This window comes from Rhopalosiphum maidis, chromosome 4 (assembly GCF_003676215.2).
Source record: "Rhopalosiphum maidis isolate BTI-1 chromosome 4, ASM367621v3, whole genome shotgun sequence".
Taxonomy (NCBI): Eukaryota; Metazoa; Arthropoda; class Insecta; order Hemiptera; family Aphididae; genus Rhopalosiphum; species Rhopalosiphum maidis.
The window spans coordinates 39,655,965-39,673,061 of NC_040880.1; positions in this window are offsets into that span (position 1 = coordinate 39,655,965).

Consider the following 17,097-nt stretch of genomic DNA (forward strand, 5'->3'; position numbering starts at 1 on the left):
AACGATCCAAACGATTTAAAGGTACCCAAAATCACGTATCGTTGGTTTGATGCGGATTTACAACCGTACGTCGTGCCAAATCCGATCATACCGATGATAACGTTCGACATAGAAACCGTGTCTACGGACCCGTATCGGGTGCCCACGGGCGAGGACGAAGACGACGTTTTGTTCACTACGTCTATACATCATGTAAACGATTGTGTTTTGTACACGTTGGTGTATCTGCCTATCGAAAAAACCGGAACCGATGAACTGTTGAACAAAATGATGGAACTCGATACGTACTATGAATACAATAATCAGAAAAACGTGATTGAAGTGTTCATCGACGAATTGGACTTGTTGAAACGTACAATGGCACTATTGCGATATCCGACGACGACGACGACGACACCAACAACGAATTATAAAAAATACACCAAAACAAACAATAAATTACATTACTTAATCGGATACAATTCGATGCGGTACGACATGAAATATCTGTTGTTACGATGTCAATTTTACGGTATACATCCCGGAGAATTCGTTTATAAAAACGGTTATTCTTTCGGTTTTGGACAAATCCACGTTGATTTGTTTTGTGTGGCCATGATGCGTTATAAACTAAAAAACTATAAATTGGACACGTTGAGTTCTGAGATATTGAACAGTCAAAAAGAAAACGTAAACGCCGTAGCGTTGCGGTTTACGTTTCAATATATCCGGAGACAGCAGCGTCTGTTTGCACACGACGACGCATACATGCGACAACACAATATGCCGTCGTTGCGAGACACGTTACATTACAATAATAGAGACACGTTGTTGGTGAGCGAGCTCGTCGAAAAAACCGATACAATAGCGTACGTTATCGAATATTCGCACAACAGTCGTATACCGTTGAACACGATCAATACAAATTACAATAAAATAAAATTTCGATTGTTGAACCAGTGTGAAGTAACCGGTTTGGAAACCGGGAAATTTTTAACCACGTTAAAGACCAGTAAACAAACGCTGGTCGTACCGCTGCGCATAAACGAGTTGCCGGTGATCGAAGATCACGACCGTCTAGTGCCGCACGATTACGTTTGCCGAGACATAGATAATGAGATGTTGTTGGGAAAACTTTCGACAAACGGCACAAAGAAAAGCTATCCAGGCGGTGTTAATTATTGTCGCGGCGAATACGACGCGCCGGACGTTCAGGAATACGATTATAGAATAGCGTACCCCATGTTGATGGATCGATTGAATCTCTCGGACGAAACGTGTGCGGTGATGACGGCGATCGACGTCCTCTCGTTATATCCGTTTATCAAAAACAAAAACGAGTATAGAGTGTTCGATTACAACACCCATTCGGGTGACAGTAAAACGGGTACTCGGATACTTTTACATCGATATCTTTACGACGATTTAAACCCGGGAACCGAGTTCGAATTCACGTTTGAAAACTTATACGATCGCGGCAACGCTCCGATAATCGTAATATGGTATGCCGAGAACGTGTACCGAGGCGTATTGTCAGAGATAATAAAATCGTTTAACGTTAAACGTCAATCGGCAAAAAACAAGAGATCGTACTTGTCTAATCTATTGGACTCGGTTAATAAAAACATCGAAGAACTAGCATTCGAAGAATATGAAAAATCAATCGTACCGGACACTGAAAATGAGTTCATAACAACACAATCCGAAAATCAAGTGATTGTTATGAGATTAAATGACGACGGTGACAGTGGCGACGAATGCGGTCCGATAGAGAGCGAAAACGACGGCGACGAATGCGGTCCGATAGAGAGCGAAAACGACGGTGACAGTGGCGACGAATGCGGTCCGATAGAGAGCGAAAACGACGGCGACGAATGCGGTCCGATAGAGAGCGAAAACGACGGCGACGAATGCGGTCCGATAGAGAGCGAAAACGACGGCGACGAATGCGGTCCGATCAGTAAAAAATGTAGAATTTCCGAAAAATGTAAATCCAAATACAATTTATTAAACAGTAATCCGTTTATAAAGGAACACACCAACGGAGATTTAGAGTTTTTAGTGCCAGACGACATCGATAGATCGGAACGTTTAACTATATTGAAAAAAATACACGCCGATTTACAATTGGAACACGACGCTTTGGATAATTTGTATCTGACGTTAAAACCGATAGTGGCTAGTATATACGGAGTCATTGGCGCCATGAAACCTGAAATGGCCGCCACTATCACGTGTATAATACGTACGACTCTTTTGAACGAAGCCAAATACGCGATATCTACGGGACGTGAAATATATTATTGTGATACGGATTGCATACAAATGAACGCCGGACCCGATTTATCAAATGTGTTGAACTCGAAATATCAGTACACTGAATTAGAGATGAGCGACAAGGGACGGTGTATGTATGTACGACCAAAAGTCTATTATCGTTATATTGACGGCCGTATTAAATACGGAGCGAACACCAATGGACCACAAATCTGGAGACAGGCCGTAGAGTATTTCGAACGGTACGACGCCGTGACCACTAGTATGGACGTGTTGCAAGCGTTTCGTGATTTTTTCAAACACGTCTACGATTGCGTGTTGGAGGATTGCGAACGCAATGCCGGCGAGGACGAGTTTCACGGATTCAATATGCTCACCCATGATATTAAAATAACTACCAGAGAGTGCACTTTGGATCTAAAGGAATACCTAAAAAGATTCTATCCATCTTTAGTCGGAACGTTTCGACAAAACGTATACTATTATCAGAACGAAAACGACGTGACTCAGACGATTTATAGACCGTCCGTCGAGACGTGCGCTCGTGAAAACGAAATGTTTTCCGGACTTACGGAACCGCCGCACGCACGTAGGATCGCTCGTCTACAAAAAATAAATTTATTCAAATTTTTTTACAGTTCGTTTAGCACCATATTCAATCTGTTAAATTTCCACGTTAAACGCAACAACGCACCGTTCAATGTATCTCTGAATGATACGCACGTCCGTTATTTAATGCTATGCGGATATCTAGACGTCTACCATGTATTTTTAAAAGCCGAACAATACGACAGTTATAGGTGTCTGACGTTTTTACCGAGAGCCGATGGCGGACGACAAACCGGATCGAAACGTCAAAAACTATCCAACGACGACGACGGTGGCGGCGACGACCGGGCCACTGGATCAAAATCGCCATTCAAGAATGATAATGACGAAGAGGACGTGTGCATTCAGACTCTGGAAAAGGCGCTGTCCGAAGATAATAACTACAATGTCGGGGACAACGCTTAAAATTATATATGTATATAGTAATGTTCGCGTTCGTACAAGTATACGTTCAATAATCTAAATTCACCGACAACGTGTTAATCGTTCGTATTGATATTTACGACGTGTTGCCGTGTGAATTTAGATTATTGAACGTCTACTTGTACGAACGCGAGTCACTCGATTTATGTATTTTGTATGTATATATATACAGATGCTGAAATAAATATATTAATATAAAAAACATATAGTCTTTTCTAACATACATATACGATGGATGAACATCCGTTACCGGGTGCCCGTATTTTAACAGACGACGATTACGACGACGTCATTTCAAATAAAGCCACGATGGATCGTCGCACCGACGACGCTAACAATATTTTGTTAAATAAACATTTTATAAACAACGTACCGTTAAACGTTACGCGTAACATTGTCCGGTATTTGGACGAAGTTTTCGGTTCGTTGATGCGCCGTTTATCGGAAATAGACGAAGTTAAAGCTTTTAAACACATGGGTAATATCGTAGATAGTATTTTGAGATACAATAACATACATTTCCAAACTATAAACGTACGAGACGTACAACAGGAATTCAACATGCCTGAACCGTTGTGGTATACATTTGATTTAGAGACACTAGATCTGTTCGTAAGTCACAATTGGTATGAATCGTACGTTGCTATAAACACCAACGTACCGGTCTTGTGGCAATGCGGTAACATACCTTTAGATAAATTCAATTCTACCGAACAAGATCCCATAGTGGGTCCGTTAGACATGGCCAAAATTAAGTGTATAATGGCTTGCGATCACGTCGCTCAACACATAATACATGATTACACAAATAATCGTGAACAACTATCGCATACCGATATACACGATTCGTGGACAATAAACGGCGCTACCTTGCACGCCATGTTGGATCTAACGATATATGTAAATCCGGAAGTCTCTCAAAATCACAGAGACTCGTACGAATCCAACAACACCGGCATGTGGTCGTTGTTTTGATTATTTTTTTGGTTTTATCGGATTGCAGACAACAACGATTCGTTGTTTTTTTATTAAAAATACATAAATATAAAATTATATAATTAACGTATAATAATTTATAAAAAAACACACACACATAAATACAAAATAGTTACAATACAATAGGATTGGTAGTTATATAACAAATAATAAACGCATGTATAATGTTAGTAAATATAAAAATTTCGGTGGGTTACAACAATAGTAATAAGTTAAAAATCGTTATCACATTGTGCTATAGATTGAACAATATCGTTTGGACGGATCGTAATATTTGGAATATCTGAAAATTTTTTCATAACACCTGTTGTATTCAAACAAATTGTTATTCTTCAACGCGATTCGCATTTGACGATGGGTGGTCCGCATAAGAGATTTCGAGTTTAGAAATCCGTGCAATTGTGATCCCAATGTGTACGGATCGCTCTGCAATCGAAACAACAGTTCGCTCAAAGTCCCGGGCCGTTGGGTCTGGTGCGCGCAGTAACCGCTCAGATATTGTGCTAGTCCCTCAGTCCACCAACGTGGTTGCGTCGCGACTCCCTCGTGGATGTGCGTTATATAATGAGCGTATTCGTGAGCCATTGTATGAAACAGGTCCGGACACAGTTTCGACAACAAAATCCATATCGTGTGATTAGAATGATATTGTCCACAAGTCCCGTAGGTGTTTGGTAGTTTATTGTACGAATGCGTGTTTGCTATAATAATGCTTATGTTATTGTGAAACGCACGACTCGTATCTACTCGGTTATCGGTCGAATTGAACAAATTGAAATATCCCAAACGGACCGAGTTGAAAATTTCCACAATTTTCAATAAATCAGCGTCGTTTAATACGAAATCCGATTTGGCGTTAATGTAAAATCCATTGACGTGCGCGAAAACAAACTCAAAAACAGGACCGTTGCGCGTGTTCGTCAATCTGGTATTGACTAGGATCTGTCCATTGTTTGCAGATACCGTATTTGTCTTGGGCGGTTCCGTGATGACGGGTTTCGCTGTAGTGGTCGGTTTTGTGTCATCCATCCCGTGAAGTCGATCGAACGCTGATCGTAAAAATTCCCTAAGAGTCGGTAATCTTATGTTCGCAAATCCTCTGGTGTTGTACACGAAATTATTTTTTAAACCAAAATCCAATGATCGCGGTGACAGTGACGAACGTAACAAAATCGGATTTTCAACACTTGCGGCTTTTGCACTGGACATAAGACCGATAATCATAATTGTTTTAAACATCGTTATTAAAAAAATATAATACTTTAGGTTCTCGTAAAAAAAATAACTTGACGCTTCGCTCGACACGACCGTTGTGTTTTATAATTTATGGTTTTACGATTTTTTTCGACTTTAATACTAATTCTAAAATTGACGTTTTATAAAAATGCACGTACATCAAGATACATACCTTTTAGAATTTACGTCAGTGGATTTCCCTATAAAGAATCGGTGACAATCGAAAAAATATAATCCATTAAACAAGGACAACGATTATGATAAAAGTTATTTTTATAAATTCAGCGATTACAACAGCAACGCCGACCCTGTTGTTATTATTATTAATTATCTAAGTATAACGGCGCGTTTTACGATATGCGGTGTCGGACCGTACGAAACACCGTGTACCACTTGACGCGCACGGCTACAGTGGACGTTGACGTCAAGTGGTACACGGTAGTTCCTACGGTCCGACGGCGTAAAACGCGCCCGTAAACGTATCACATGACGCGCTAGTCGATCGGTTGTCATCGCGTTTACGGGCGCGTTTTACGATATGCGGTGTCGAACCGTACGAAACACCGTGTACCACTTGACGCGCACGGCTACAGTGGACGTTGACGTCAAGTGGTACACGGTGTTTCGTACGGTCCGACGACGTAAAACCGACCGTGCACCACATAACGTGGTAGCCAGTCAGCGTAGCCGAGAAAAAAACTTTTCTGAAAAATTATTATTATTATTATTCGTGGACATGAATATCAAGTGGTACACGGTCCGACACCGTATATCGTAAAACGTGCCACATAACGTGAATGTTCGTGGGTCTCGTCGGAAAAAACTTTCCTGAAAAATTACTATTATTATTATTATTACAGTATTATCGTTTCCCTTTCCTCTCTCTCCTCTCTTTTATATATATATTATACATGGACAGAGGACGCCGTCACCCCGACCCGGGAGAGACTCTGTTCTCGACCAAACTACTGGACAGAGTCTGTCGCGCGCGCGAGCCCGCACGTGTATTTATACAGAGTTCGGTATCCCACCACATCATAACGTTATATCGTTACGAACTGTCACATTAATATTTACCCAGTGTAAGCAATAAAAGTACCCATACCTAAAAAATCGACAACATTAAATAATAATAATGCGGTACACGGTCGGGTTCGTAAATCGTACGCCATGTTCAACTTATCCTTATTTTAATTATATTAATCAATTAATTGGTATATAGGTAATTGGTATTAATGTGTATAAATAAAAAATGGTTATAAATCTTGTTGTAGTAATCGCAGAGACGTCAATCACACCATGATTGAGACTTATAACACCGTATGCGGGATGCCGATCAAATCGTACGATCATTCAATATCAAAGTTCATAAAACAAATAATCGGTTTGAGTCCCCGATGCACGATGGGTCATATGTGCGAACGGTGCAAACGTCGTAAATCGTTATTGTGTAGCCGGTATCATTTGTATAGAAACTTTAATTTCAATTTCTTATTACAACGATACTTCCCCAAAGTTTCACCGGACTTGATCGAAAAGATGTGTGATATTGGAGTCGGTAACGTCGAACGCGATTTGAGATATTATTACGAACGATTATACATAAAACATCAAGATCCGGGACATTCGTATTTTGTTGATAATATACTACCGGAATCGTTTACGTACGATAATGATACGGCTTTGAATGGCAACGCGTTTTGGAAAGTCGTATTGTACGAATCTATTGTACGTGTACATGGAAAAGACTTTCTATACATCGCACAAACCAATTTGGACGGTATTCTGGAGTCTGGTTATTTTGAAGACGCCGAACAACAAACACAGGATCATTACAACGTCGTCTCTGCCGGTAGGAGAGCTTTTAGTTACAACGATTTGTGTATATATAAAATCAACAATACCGATTTTATCGAATTTTTTACATATGTTTTCGATTTGTATTTAAACAAAAACATATATCGTACGGACACTAGATTTATAGACGTTTATAATATAGACCTTTCCATTACTGTGGATTTAAATAAATTGTTTTTAATCGATTCGTGTAAACTGTTGTTGTTCGTGTTGGGTCGACCTATGGCGTTATTGTTTACAGACTATATATCTGTAACTGCCGACGATAATTGGTTTTATGTTTTAAATATAAAAAATCGAAATTCGTTACACGATCGTATAGACGTTCACGTCAAAAAAATAAATAAGTATAATATAAAACACACGGTTTACGAGTATTTAGATTTAATGGTAGACGACGAGCACTTGATCAAAACACTTGAATATGATTTCTTTTAATTATATATATATATTGTATCGAATACTATGTATTTGTTGTCAAACACTCGAGCTGTTATATTTTAATATTATATGTATTGTATTTTTATTGTTATCATACATTTTGTTTATTAATTATATAAATTGATTTATATTATCAAATTTTATGGAACAATTACATTATTGTACGTAGATTTATGTATAGTAATAAATTTGTAACATTTTAAAATATATATATATATTTTTATTTCCTTATTAATGTTGCACATGCGTCGTCATCGTGATTCATAATCAGTATAAAACAAAAAACATACGGTACGAGCGTCAGTGTTTATACAATTAACACGCGCGCGTGTCGTCGTTTTACGTTTTTCGTTCGTTATTTGAAATACGATATGTGCGAATGCGCAGTCGTTGTGCGATGACGGATCGTGAAGTTTCCAATTGTCGTGACGTGTGTGCGTGCGAACGTAGCGGTGAGAAGGCTCGTGTCGAATGCCTCAAACACAGCGTATATCAATTTTATAAACGTAGGAGACAATTGCACTTGTACCCACGTAGACAGATCGACAACGCGAACCAAGTTCTGGATATTGGACTCGACGAGGCGGTCAAACACATCGATAACATCACTAACAGAGCCAGTGAATCTTGTATTTTATTAAATTTTTTGCAAAAATTTAGTACACGACATCCTAAGTTTGCAACGGAAACCGCGTCGTTGGAGTTTGTAAAGTGCGTGGAACTGTTTAAAGAATTATAATAAACATGATAACGGTTACCGAAAAGCACTTGTTTAAAAGTCATCGGTATCCGAGCAATTGTCTAATTTTCGAAGATAACGTGTTCACGACGAGTGGATCTGAATGTTTTGTTACCGATTTGGAAGATTATACGATTTTAAGCGATTTCGATATTACCGAATACATAGAACCACCGGACGCCTCACAGACACAGAAACGCAACTCGAAAGGGTCGCCGACAATTGATAGGAATACCACCGGTAAATGCATCCCGAGACAGATACGTTTGAAAAAACAAAACAATTGGATAAACGTGGCGCACATACCTAATCTCTCACGTCCGGTGATAACGAGAAACCGTTTGCGCGATCGCGTGTGCAGTGGTCAGATTTTAGCGTATCATTATAAAGAATGTTCAATCGAAGGTAACCGTTGCATATATTATGGATTCATACCTACTTTAAATTTTAAATCTCTGCAACGCAACGAATTCGACACTGGTATCACCGTCAATAACAATAATAACGACGTCGACAACAACACCGACGTCGTTGCCAATGACGACGACGACGACGACGACGACGAAAACATGTTCGACGCGCGTTCTTTTTACGGAGCTCATGTGACCTTACAAATAAACGTACAACACGTATGGCCTCGTAAATTGTACGTTCACTTGAAACGTGATTGCGCGTGTAGTTGTAATACGAAATGTGTACGGGTGTCGGTGTTGACTCTGAATGACGTGTCAGCCACGACAAGTGCTCGAGACGTTATATTACCAAAAACGACGTATTGCCTAAAACAAGTTCCTTGGGAATCGGTTTACGTAATTATGGGCAATATCAATAAAAACACAATCGAAGGGCACAAAGAACACAGAATGTGTAAAACCTGTGCGCAATGCCGTAAATGTATAAATTCTCCCGTTTTTTGTCGAGACCACAAACGCTGTAAACATGAAAAAATCGCAGTGGACCTGTCTAGTTTCAACATGTCTCTCGGCATTCCAAAGATAAAAAAATGTCGAAAGATCATTTAACTCTGTATTTTTTTTTTCAAATGTGTATACACGTGCGTAGATTTAATAAAAAAACTCAATTTATTATTTCAATGCAATAACGTATTATTTTATTACTTTATACTCACAATTATAAAAAATATATATAAAAAACCCATAACCGATATTACAAAAAAACCCAAGTCTTGTAGACTTTTATTTAAAAAAATGTTTTACATTTCGATTCCGGAATCCCTGTCTTCTTCCTCTCTCCGTCTACGAACTTCTCGACCCATTGCCAATATACGCGGATCCGATAAGCCGTGATACATTTGTGCTATTAGACTACTACTACTATTGTTGTTGTTGTTGTTGCTGCTGCTGCTGCTGCTGCCGCCGCCGCTGCCGCTACCACCGTATCTGTCTGTGGTGTAACCACTACGGCTACGATTGTTGTTACTGCTGCTACTGCCGTATTTATCTGTAGTGCGGTTATGGCTGCTGCTGCTACCGCCGTATTTGTTTGTCGTATAACTTTTACTAGTGTTATTATATTTATTCGTATCACTACCGCCGCCGCTACTACTATTACTACTACCACCATATTTATCAAATAAACTAGAATTGTTGTCTTTACCACAACCACTAATGCCTTTACCACCGGTGTCTTTAGTGATTTTCTTACTCATTTTATATATATTAAACACACACACGTACGCACGCACGATATTTTGACGAACAGACACGAATTAAAATCAAGTGCTACGTGCAACGTTGGCGTTCGTACGTTTATGACGACAACATATTCGATAAACGTAGTTATATACACAGAGTACACGCCCAAGTATTATACCGCCTCTCTCTCTTTACCACTTTATCACTATTAATACCACCATCGTTTTTTTACCGACAATGAATAGTTATTGAGAAAATATATAATAAAAAATTATAGTTTATTTGCATAATAAAGTAATAAATAATCATATATAAGATAATAATAAATGTATATAATTTAATAACATGAAACGACTACACATAGACATAAAAAATTTAAAATAAATATAATAGATAATAACTGATTAACATATATGGAATAATTGAAGAGTATAATGATAATATATATATAAATAATGACATGGTAATACACGTGACTAGCGTTATAAAAAGTCTTATTTATTTGTTTTAGTAGATTTTTTTACAGCGAATCTCGACGGCCAATTATACTTTTCGCACATGGAATCGTAAATCGGTCGCAGTGTCGCCCTTTTTCCGAACATTTCGTCCATCTTGTTATATGTAAACATACTTAGTTCTTTCAATTCGACACGTGGAGTAACTTCTTTAAACATTTGACCGTGTTTATCGAACAACAGGGGCGCTTTATAGTGACAGTCTATACGAGTGATTAAAAATTTTTGAATATATTTCAGACTCACGGTGCCGGTTTTTAAGAGGTTTTTGATTTTTTCCATACAAACGACACACGCACTGATAACGTACGACTCGTTGATTTTGACGTTGAGCGTTCCGCTTTTGGACATATTACATAGATTGCAACCGCGTTTGTCGCGTCCTTTACGATTCAACGACGCATTGGTGACCAAACCAAAAGTGCGGACGCCGTCGACAGTCTTAAAATCTTCACCCTCGTTCAGTATATAGTTTTTATAATTTGTCATAATTATAGAATTACGTTTTGACGACGTTTTCGGAACGGTTGTGGTGACGACATCGACCGGCGTCGCCCGTTTCGGTTTTTTCTGTTTGTACGGATCGGCCAATGTGCGTTTACGTTTTTTCGGTTTTACGAACGACGTGCGGTTAATGTATTTGGCGACGTCGCCCGGTATAATACCGGCATCGAATAACGTTTCATTATATTCGCCGCATATCACCATACGTTCGACTTCGAGACGGTTCCGTTTCACTTCGCCTACAATCAGTTTTTTTTCTATCGCACACGTCGTATCGCTCAACAATTCATTAATTCGCTTTATTTCCAATTCCAAAGCGTTCGATCGCGCTTTCATCTTCTCGCAATCCACTATTCTGTTTTTTTCTTCTTGGTGTTTCAATAAATTTTGCATGAGCCTGTTGCGTTCCAAGTAATCCTTAGACGGATCCCATACGTCGGTTTCGCTGTCGGTGTCGTTAAAATCGGTCATTTCACCAGCTGGTATGCTCAAATCGACGACGTTCCTGTTCTCACCTATCAAATCTACGTCGTCATCGTCGTCTTCGCCGTCGCTATCGTAATCGGAACCGTTTTCTGGGAACATGAACACTCCGCGTTCGTAACAAGCCACATTATCATTGAATTCGTTATAATCTCTGTCTCCGGTCCCGTTACACAACCACGGCGGATAGTTCAACGGACACGGCAGATTCTTGTTCAACAACACGTATTTAGTCTCAAACAGGTCTATGTGTCTGATGATCAAATTAACACATGTCGTCGTCGGTATACACACGGTTTTCCCGTTCTGCAGCAATAACGGCCCGAGTATCCAGAGCAACACGTCGAACGCAAATTCCATCAACACCAGAATCACAGATCTATCGATCACGAACCGATCGTTTTCAAAATTACAATATTGTCGATGCTGTCGTTTGATACATTCCGAAAAATCGGTATACACTTTCTCCCTCAAATTCACGTCTAACAATTTCGCGGAATACCGCGGCCACACGTGATGACTGTACATTTTTAAAAAACAAGTTATATGCAGTATCGTTATATGTTTTTGATACACGAGACCGGTATCTTTTAAATATTGTATAAAATAGTGTACAAATATCATAAAATAATTGTCCAATTTAATTAATAATTTTAACGGGACGTCTGCATTCTTTTTAAAAAATTTCGAAAAAATCGAGCGCACATCTTTTTTCGTAAAAATAGTACATGGTTTTGTCTTGTTTTTCGTCGCTTGGCCATCGTCGTCGTCGTCGTCGTCATTTGTTGTAACGTTGTCGGGTGCACCATAATCGTTTTTTTCGGCATTGAGACATCGATACCACACGCTGTGCGCGGTACACGATTCTTCGGTCTCCAAATACGTGTTGATCATTTGCGCAAACCACGTATATATGTGTACACGGTTTTTCATCAAATGGTTAAAAGTGTGGTTAAACAAAATACTATGCAAACCGAAATCGAAAAACACGGATGCCCACGGCTGTACGCCCGCGTCGCCTATAAACATGTACACGTACATCATCAACTTTTTGAGTGAAACCAAAGCCATAGTCGGTATCTTGCATTTATTAGAAAAAAACATGTAACTTTTAAAACACAAAAGTGCCTTGGTCATCACCTCGTACGGTTGCATCGCAGCAGGTAGTTCGTCCTTTTTTTCCGTAGAATTGCTTTTGAGCGCTTTGGATCTCTTGACCAGATCGTGATACAACATCAAACACACCTCCTTCTTGTGTCTTCTGTTGATGCGCTCGTTATAGAATCGTAAATCCTGTGCCGATAGACGCCACACGCCCAAAAGCAACAATTCGAGTTCACCTTCTATCAGGTCGTACGATTTTTCGAGTCTGGAGTCCAGCAACCGTCCGATCAAGACTTCCAAATGGGACACGTACGTTTTGGGCACGATGCCGTACAATATCTTAAAATACCGCAACTCGGAATTGTTGTTTATTATGGGCAACGTTTCTTGTGGAAAAATATCAGAATGCGTGTGCACCCGTTTCAACATCTTTCCCAGTTTAGACGGAATAATCTTCAACGCACGGTTCAGTTTCGTCTCGACTATTGCCAAAATCTCATATAACGCGATGTACTGTTCAGGATCGGGATTTACGATAGATTTGTAATCGATAGCGCTCATGGTTGGCGGACGACTCACGTCGATAAACTTTCGCAACGGCGCGCTCTTGTCCACCACGGGCTTACGTGGTTTTATTATATTACAAAATCTCGGGAAACTATGCGTAACAACGTATTGCTCATCATGAAAAAACCAGGTTCTTCACATATGCCGCATTGACTCAGGAAATCATATACAATACTATTGTTTTTGTAAACCATATTTCTGTAATTCACCGAGTCTTCGAAATCCACGTCTATGTACGGTTTATAGTTTTCTTTATTGCGAGTGATCATATAATTTTCAAAAATCAACCATCTCATAGTGTTGGCGGCGTCTGGTAGACTTAAAGTAGTGGTCGATATGAAATACTGATCAGACGCAATCATGGCAAACATACTATCAGCATACGAATTTTTAGATTGTTCGTGTATCTGATGGCCTCGCAATTGGATCGTATGAAACCTGTCGACGACCGCACGGTCTATAGACGATTGTGTTTTGAATTCTTTGAATTCGACGTGTACGTTGGTCGCTGCAAACACAATGGCTTGTCCGCTTAACGGCAACTCGTATTTTTGAGTATAAAACTGTTTCATGGATGACGGATCGTTTCCCGTAATACTTTTTATAAGTGACGGATTTAATGTTTTCAATTCGTTGCATCGTATAAAAAGTTTTTTAGAAGCGAGCCCAGAACGCGTTTGTGCTTCTTCCAGATCGTTTAAAGAATCCCCAGATGGATGCATCATTTCTGTCAATATATTTAAAATATGACTTTTGCCCGTACTTTGATTTCCGTAAAAAATATAAATTTTTTTCAATACATTTATGGGTACCATAAGTGTACTGTATATATTTAACGCTTCACGTGTGGCGGCTTCTTTGAAATTTGTAGACATGCATATCTGTAGACCCATTATATATAATTTTTTTTCAAATTGATCCGTTTTATCAATCATTAAATTTTCTATAACTCGATTGTATATGTTCCAATAACTTTTAATAGTTGGTACCGATTTAATTTTCATGTTAAAATTATCACAATCAGTATAATGTTTAGATGGTTTTGGCATTTTGGAAATACCGAAAGCTTCGCACAACAGTTTAAACGATCTACATTTTAATATAGACGCCGCCAATGTAACACCGACTATGGCCGTGCGTTCGTCAATTTTTTCGAAAGTATTGTATTTACAATAAAAACTTGATAATCGATCGTAGTAAACGGCGTCAGGATCATTACACGTGAAAAGTTCACTGTCGTTGTCATTTTGTTTGTACGTCGATCTAAAAATTTGACGAAAATGATCTAACCAATCTTTAGAAGTTACATGTTTTTTATGCCTAAACAGAGCTTGACAAAGTTTTTGATAATTACATAAAATAGTCAATCCGTTTGATGCTAACAATTCCAGTAAATACACAACAAATTGACGATCAAACGGTAGATATTCGATTACATTCTTAATATTTGGTAAAGTTTTATGTTGTTCGAGTTTTTCTAGAAATTCTTTAATGTTTGTAATATCCCATACATGTCGTATACTGAATAGCGCTGGCTTCAATAATAGTTCCACGAATATAGAATCAATGTTATCACGTATTGTATGAACTACACGTCTTACCGTTGTTCGTATTTTCAAAATGTCTAAATTCTGTTCATTATAAGCTTTTAACGGTCTACCCATTGGCCATATAGATGAAAATAAACCTTTATTGAATTTTACTAAAGGCGTTTTTGATGAATACAAACCGGTAATTGTATTGAACATGCCGACCGATGTAGCTATCATAAATTCGTTACTTTCGCAAAACCTAGTAACTTTGAATTTAGATGATTTTGATTTCAGAAAATCTTTTACCACAAAATCTTTTATATCTTTGTTAAACCAATTGGTCAGAAATGAAACACGTTCGAGAGTCTCGTAATGAAATATATTATCCTCCAATATGTACAAATGATTGTTGAAATATTGTAAAAAATGACATTCCTTACATATATCCACCATGATGTTCATGAAATTATCAATACAATCTTTTTGGACTTTTGGTGGTTTTGTTGTACATAATTTAAAAAATGAATCTGGTGAATCCACGCCCAATCTGGTGCACGCTAAAAGATCGAATATTTCCGACGTAGACATATCCAGCGTTATTTTTTCTATTACGTATAATCTCAAATACAGTAACATGGATATTGCGTCGTGAACGTACATATGTTCCACGATACAGTTGTAATTTGCAGTAAAATGTTGTATACTGGCGTCTTGAACGTCTGCGTATAAAGCTCGTATGAAATAATAAAAATCACCGTCGCTTATGTCTTTCAATAATTTTTGTAACGCGACCACATAATGTTGAATATTCAACCCACCGGAATGCACAGCACTGCAGTATATGAATTTATCGAATACTCCAGGCGTCAGCGTAGTGTTAGATCGGTCGATAACGTTTAAACAATTATGGTTCGCGAAAAACAAAATGTTAAAATGTAACATATAATCTTCAAACTCGGACAAGAATCTATTTACAATATCCATGAATAATGAATCGTTGTTCAATCTGTTGTAGTCCAATACAGCACCGTTTATGTTAATTGAATCTGTTTCCGGCGTAGTCTGCAGCACCCCAGTCCCGTTTACGGAATTTGGTTCTATCAACGTAACCGGTATTTTGGATATTACAGAAATTATTTTATTAATATATGCGCATAGGTGAGTGTGTTCGGTTTTATAAGACTCGTTTCCAACGTCTATAGACAACGTATCTTTGAAATTTGGTATTGTGTCTGTCCTTTTCGAAATATCTGATTCAAATATCAAAAACTTTTTACACATCGAATTCAAAACTATATAATTATCATTGCATTGGGTCGTTGAAATTTTACAATTATCGTAATACGTATATTTACTAGTAGCAGGGAACACTATCAATTGGTCCAATTCCATGTCGTTTTGCATAGTCTGTCTGTAAAAACTTCCTGGTTTTTTTGCCGAATACGGCAACGGCATGAATTTAGGTAAATCGATCACTATTTCAACGTCGTTCATGAATCGTGCGTTTAAATAATTGACTATATGTTCTTGTAATGGTATAGAAACCATTGTACTAGAATATATATGATAGCCACAATTTAAATTCCAAAAAGATACATGAGCATGTTTATCGAAACGTTTCAGTATCGGTTCCAAATATCCGCACACTTCATACGCTTTGAACTCACTTAAATGTATTTCCGAATGATTGCCATGACAATGCATACAATCAAGATCCAACGCCAACGGACGTACGTAAGATAATTCGTAGGCTATGGACAGTCCGTGACCGTTTTTATTAAACATTTTTTGTAAATCACGAGCTTTGATCGGATGACCATCATCATTTTGAATATAATACTGACGCGTAGACTGTGAATACAAAACACACGGTTCACGATTTATATATTTATCGGATTCATATATTTTAAAATGGTGTTTATTCAAAAATTCGATTTCGAGATTTTTTGTAACTTCGCACATCGCTATAGGTAACAACTCCGTAGTCATTTTAAAATTTAAAACATATACGTACACTCGATATAGTCAAACGCACATATATTACTTGTATAATATACAAATATGAACCGTTATTACCAAACACGCGACATCGACTAAACGAGCTATCCGCTGTATTTATATTTATATAGATATTGTCTCAACATATATATATATACGTATGCACCTGCGTACAATTTAAA